Here is a 6,000-nt window from a genome sequence, read left to right as displayed (position 1 = left end):
GGTGGGTAGGGGGTGGAACCAAGGGGTGTTGCTCAGAGGTGGGTAGGGGGTGGAACCAAGGAATGTTGCTCAGATGTGGGTATGGGGTGGAACCAAGGGATGTTGCTCAGAGGTGGGTAGGGGGGTGGAACCAAAGTATGTTGCTCAGAGGTGGGTAGGGGGTGGAACAAAGGGATGTTGCTCAGAGGTGGGTATGGGGGTGGAACAAATGAATGTTGCTCAGAGGTGGAACCAAGGGATGTTGCTCAGAGGTGGGTATGGGGTGGAACCAATGGGTGTTGCTCAGAGGTGGGTAGGGGGTGGAACCAAGGAATGTTGCTCAGATGTGGGTATGGGGTGGAACCAAGGGATGTTGCTCAGAGGTGGTTAGGGGGGTGGAACCAAGGGATGTTGCTCAGAGGTGGGTAGGGGGTGGAACCAAGGGGTGTTGCTCAGAGGTGGGTAGGTGGTGGAACCAAGGGGTGTTGCTTAGAGGTGGGTAGGGGGTGGAACCAAGGAATGTTGCTCAGAGGTGGGTAGGGGGGTGGAACAAAGGGGTGTTGTTCAGAGGTGGGTAGGGGGTGGAACCAAGGAATCTTGCTCAGAGGTGGGTAGGGGGTGGAACCAAGGGGTTTTGCTCAGAGGTGGGTAGGGGGTGGAACCAAGGGGTGTTGCTCAGAGGTGGGTAGGGGGTGGAACCAAGGGATGTTGCTCAGAGGTGGGTAGGGGGTGGAACCAAGGAATGTTGCTCAGAGGTGGGTAGGGGGTGGAACCAAGGGGTGTTGCTCAGAGGTGGGTAGGGGGTGGAACCAAGGAATGTTGCTCAGAGGTGGGTATGGGGTGGAACCAAGGGATGTTGCTCAGAGGTGGGTAGGGGGTGGAACCAAGGAATGTTGCTCAGAGGTGGGTAGGGGGGTGGAACCAAGGAATGTTGCTCAGAGGTGGGTATGGGGTGGAACCAACAGATGTTGCTCAGAGGTGGGTAGGGGGTGGAACCAAGGAATGTTGCTCAGAGGTGGGTAGGGGGTGGAACCAAGGGATGTTGCTCAGAGGTGGGTAGGGGGTGGAACCAAGGGATGTTGCTCAGAGGTGGGTAGGGGGTGGAACCAAGGGGTGTTGCTCAGAGGTGAGTAGGTGGTGGAACCAAGGGGTGTTGCTCAGAGGTGGGTAGGGGGTGGAACCAAGGAATGTTGCTCTGAGGTGGGTAGGGGGGTGGAACCAAGGGGTGTTGCTCAGAGGTGGGTAGGGGGTGGAACCAAGGCATGTTGCTCAGAGGTGGGTAGGGGGTGGAACCAAGGGGTGTTGCTCACAGATGGGTAGGGGGTGGAACCAAGGGGTGTTGCTCAGAGGTGGGTATGGGGTGGAACCAAGGGATGTTGCTCAGAGGTGGGTAGGAGGTGGAACCAAGGGGTGTTGCTCAGAGGTGGGTAGGGGGTGGAACCAAGGAATGTTGCTCAGAGGTGGGTATGGGGTGGAACCAAGGGATGTTGCTCAGAGGTGGTTAGGGGGTGGAACCAAGGGATGTTGCTCAGAGGTGGGTATGGGGTGGAACCAAGGGATGTTGCTCAGAGGTGGGTAGGGGGTGGAACCAAGGGATGTTGCTCAGAGGTGGGTATGGGGTGGAACCAAGGGATGTTGCTCAGAGGTGGGTATGGGGTGGAACTAAGGGGTGTTTCTCAGAGGTGGGTAGGGGGTGGAACCAAGGGATGTTTCTCAGAGGTGGGTAGGGGGTGGAACAAAGGGATGTTGCTCAGAGGTGGGTAGGGGGTGAAGCCAAGGGGTGTTGCTCAGAGGTTGGTAGAGGGTGGAACCAAGGGGTGTTGCTCAGAGGTGGGTAAGGGGGGGAACCAAGGAATGTTGCTCAGAGTTGGGTATGGGGTGGAACCAAGGGATGTTGCTCAGAGGTGGGTAGGGGGGTGGAACCAAGGGATGTTGCTCAGAGGTGGGTAGGGGGTGGAACCAAGGGATGTTGCTCAGAGTTGGGTATGGGGTGGAACCAAGGAAAGTTGCTCAGAGGTGGGTATGGGGTGGAACCAAGGGATGTTGCTCAGAGGTGGGTAGGGGGTGGAACCAAGGGATGTTGCTCAGAGTTGGGTATGGGGTGGAACCAAGGAATGTTGCTCAGAGGTGGGTATGGGGTGGAACCAAGGGATGTTGCTCAGAGGTGGGTAGGGGGGTGGAACCAAGGGATGTTGCTCAGAGGTGGGTAGGGGGTGGAACCAAGGGATGTTGCTCAGAGGTGGGTATGGGGTGGAACCAAGGGATGTTGCTCAGAGGTGGGTATGGGGTGGAACTAAGGGGTGTTTCTCAGAGGTGGGTAGGGGGTGGAACCAAGGGATGTTTCTCAGAGGTGGGTAGGGGGTGGAACAAAGGGATGTTGCTCAGAGGTGGGTAGGGGGGTGGAACCAAGGGATGTTGCTCAGAGGTGGGTAGGGGGTGGAACCAAGGGATGTTGCTCAGAGTTGGGTATGGGGTGGAACCAAGGAATGTTGCTCAGAGGTGGGTATGGGGTGGAACCAAGGGATGTTGCTCAGAGGTGGGTAGGGGGGTGGAACCAAGGGATGTTGCTCAGAGGTGGGTAGGGGGTGGAACCAAGGGATGTTGCTCAGAGGTGGGTATGGGGTGGAACCAAGGGATGTTGCTCAGAGGTGGGTATGGGGTGGAACTAAGGGGTGTTTCTCAGAGGTGGGTAGGGGGTGGAACCAAGGGATGTTTCTCAGAGGTGGGTAGGGGGTGGAACAAAGGGATGTTGCTCAGAGGTGGGTAGGGGGTGAAGCCAAGGGGTGTTGCTCAGAGGTTGGTAGAGGGTGGAACCAAGGGGTGTTGCTCAGAGGTGGGTAAGGGGGGGAACCAAGGAATGTTGCTCAGAGTTGGGTATGGGGTGGAACCAAGGGATGTTGCTCAGAGTTGGGTATGGGGTGGAACCAAGGGATGTTGCTCAGAGGTGGATAGGGGGGTGGAACCAAGGGATGTTGCTCAGAGGTGGGTAGGGGGTGGAACCAAGGGATGTTGCTCAGAGTTGGGTATGGGGTGGAACCAAGGAAAGTTGCTCAGAGGTGGGTAGGGGGGTGGAACCAAGGGATGTTGCTCAGAGGTGGGTATGGGGTGGAACCAAGGGATGTTGCTCAGAGGTGGGTATGGTGGAACCAAGGGATGTTTCTCAGAGGTGGGTAGGGGGTGGAACCAAGGGGTGTTGCTCAGAGGTGGGTAGGGGGTGGAACAAAGGGATGTTGCTCAGAGGTGGGTAGGGAGTGAAACCAAGGGGTGTTGCTCAGAGGTGGGTAGGGGGTGGAACCAAGGAATGTTGCTCAGAGGTAGGTAGGGGGTGGAACCAAGGGATGTTGCTCAGAGGTGGGAAGGGGTTTTGCTCAGAGGTGGGTAGGGGGTGGAACCAAGGAATGTTGCTCAGAGGTGGTTAAGGGGTGGAACCAAGGGGTGTTGCTCAGAGGTGGGTAGGGGGTGGAACCAAGGGATGTTGCTCAGAGGTGGGTAGGGGGTGGAACCAAGGGGTGTTGCTCAGAGGTGGGTAGGGGGTGGAACCAAGGGATGTTGCTCAGAGGTGGGTATGGGGTGGAACCAAGGGGTGTTGCTCAGAGGTGGGTATGGGGTGGAACCAAGGAATGTTGCTCAGAGGTGGGTATGGGGTGGAACCAAGGGATGTTGCTCAGAGGTGGGTAGGGGGTGGAACCAAGGGATGTTGCTCAGAGTTGGGTATGGGGTGGAACCAAGGAAAGTTGCTCAGAGGTGGGTAGGGGGGTGGAACCAAGGGATGTTGCTCAGAGGTGGGTATGGGGTGGAACCAAGGGATGTTGCTCAGAGGTGGGTATGGGGTGGAACCAAGGAATGTTGCTCAGAGGTGGGTAGGGGGTGGAGTCAAGGGGCAACTCAGACAGAAGGAGTTCCTGCACCTATTCTCTGAGAAAAAAAGCCCTGAATAGCGCTAATAAAAGATAATTATAGATTCTGAAGCCCTACTGCCAGGAAAGCTCCTTCACTCATACCTGATGCCACACATAACCCAATTAGGTAACACATGTGTCATATATTTTAATGAATGGATATAATATTCTCTGAGAAGAAGGGGACTCTTCATGACCCAGAAGTTCAAACCGAACCGAGTCCTCCTCTATGTGATCTGCCGGAGTCACCGGGTTAATACAAGCTGCGGCCATAATGGAGTAATTAGTGTTGTTGGGTATTATTTCTGATGTTTTGTAGTGATTTTCAGCCTCTCTCTGCCCTCTCAGCCCCCTCCGGGGTCATGTTTACTGAGGAGAATGTTCTGTACTTTCCTCTGCTTGTCATCCAACAATTGTAGATTGTGTCTTTTCTCACAGACTTCACGTTGAATGTAAGCCGGTTAATCCGCGTCTACATACTTTGACTTTTAGATTGCTGTGAAAAGTCGTTGTTTTTGCTCTTCGGCATGCCGAGCTCCAGCGTCTCTTCTCCTCTAATCAGAAAACTCCAATCAGAGCCGTTGTTTACCGAGACGCGCCGCCGATGTTCTCCGTGTTCTAGAAAACGACTGCTTGCAGGTGAGATGCCAAAACGCGTCACTTCACTGCCGGAAAAAAAATACCGTGACCTTTAAATCTGAAGATATATATTTAGGATGTAAAACCTCCTCAATGGAAATTCTATTTGGCGGAGGCCATGTTGGTTTTACTTGGAGAACGTTGGCCAGACATGACCGGCGAACACATTGGGCCAGATTCAGGTAGCTTTGCGCTTTTCTTACGGAGGCGCAGCGTACCGTTTTGCCGCTGCGCCTCCGTAAATTACCTGCGCTACGCTTGATTCACGGAGCAGTAGCTCCGTAATTTGCGTGAGCGCTCTGGAAAACTGCCCGGCGTGCGCGCGCGTAATTTAAATGATCCCATAGGGGGTGTGGATCATTTAAATTAAGCGTGCTCCCCGCCGAGCCTAGAGGGCATGCTCCGTCGGGAAACTTTCCCGACGTGCATTGCGGCAAATGACGTCGCAAGGACGTCATTTGCTTCAAAGTGAACGTGAATGGCATGCAGCGCCATTCACGAATCACTTACGCAAATTACGTAAAATTCAAACGTTGCGACGCGGGAACGACGGGTATACTTTAGCATTGGCTGCCCCTGCTATTAGAAGGGGCAGCCTTACGCTAAACACGCCGTACGGAAACAACGTAAATTGCGTACGCAGGGCTCGCGTAACGTTGTGAATCGGCGTTAGTATGCAATTTGCATACTATACGCTGACCACAATGGGAACGCCCCCTAGCGGCCATCGCAAGAATGCAGCCTACAATACGACGGCATAAGAGCCTTATGCCGCGCATATCTTAGGCTGCAGTCGGCGTATCGAGGTTCCTGAATCAGGAGCATTCGAGACGCCGGCGCAAGTAAGCAATTGCGCTGCGTAACTATGGTTACGCAGACGCAATTGCTACCTGAATCTACCCCATTGACCGCAGATCTACAAAGCGCCCAGTCCTTGGTAATATTTGCAACCGCTTGCCGACCGCGCCATGTACATTTACGTTGGCAGAATGGCACGGCTGCGCAAAATAACGTATATATGTTACTTTGAATTTCACGCCGTGCGGGCGTGCGCCCCTGCCGCAAGCCCTGTGATCCCGCACGCCCTGAAATTCAAAGTATCGTAAATCTACGTTATTTTGCGCAGCCGTGCTGTGACGGTATCGGTATGATATCCCCGTCAACGTTCCCTTCTTCCCATAACGACAATCACCCCAATATTCCACGAGGAGGGATATCCCTGGAATCGCCCAGAAAGCCACACATGAGACCAGCTTACTGCTTGAACAACACCGAGTTTAATGTTATAACACACAGCTTATATGTCATTTCCAAAACTGTTACAATGACAAATCTCCGCCCCCCTCACACTGGGGCTTCCATACAGATGATTAGGTAGACACGACGGGGCCGATGCTGAAACACATTTTCTTTAGACAATGACATCAATGACGCTGAGCACTAGCTGTACTGAATACATCAACCAGACCGCTCGACCCCGCAT

This window comes from Rana temporaria, chromosome 3 (assembly GCF_905171775.1).
Source record: "Rana temporaria chromosome 3, aRanTem1.1, whole genome shotgun sequence".
NCBI classification, from domain to species: domain Eukaryota; kingdom Metazoa; phylum Chordata; class Amphibia; order Anura; family Ranidae; genus Rana; species Rana temporaria.
This window is presented reverse-complemented; position numbering follows the sequence as displayed.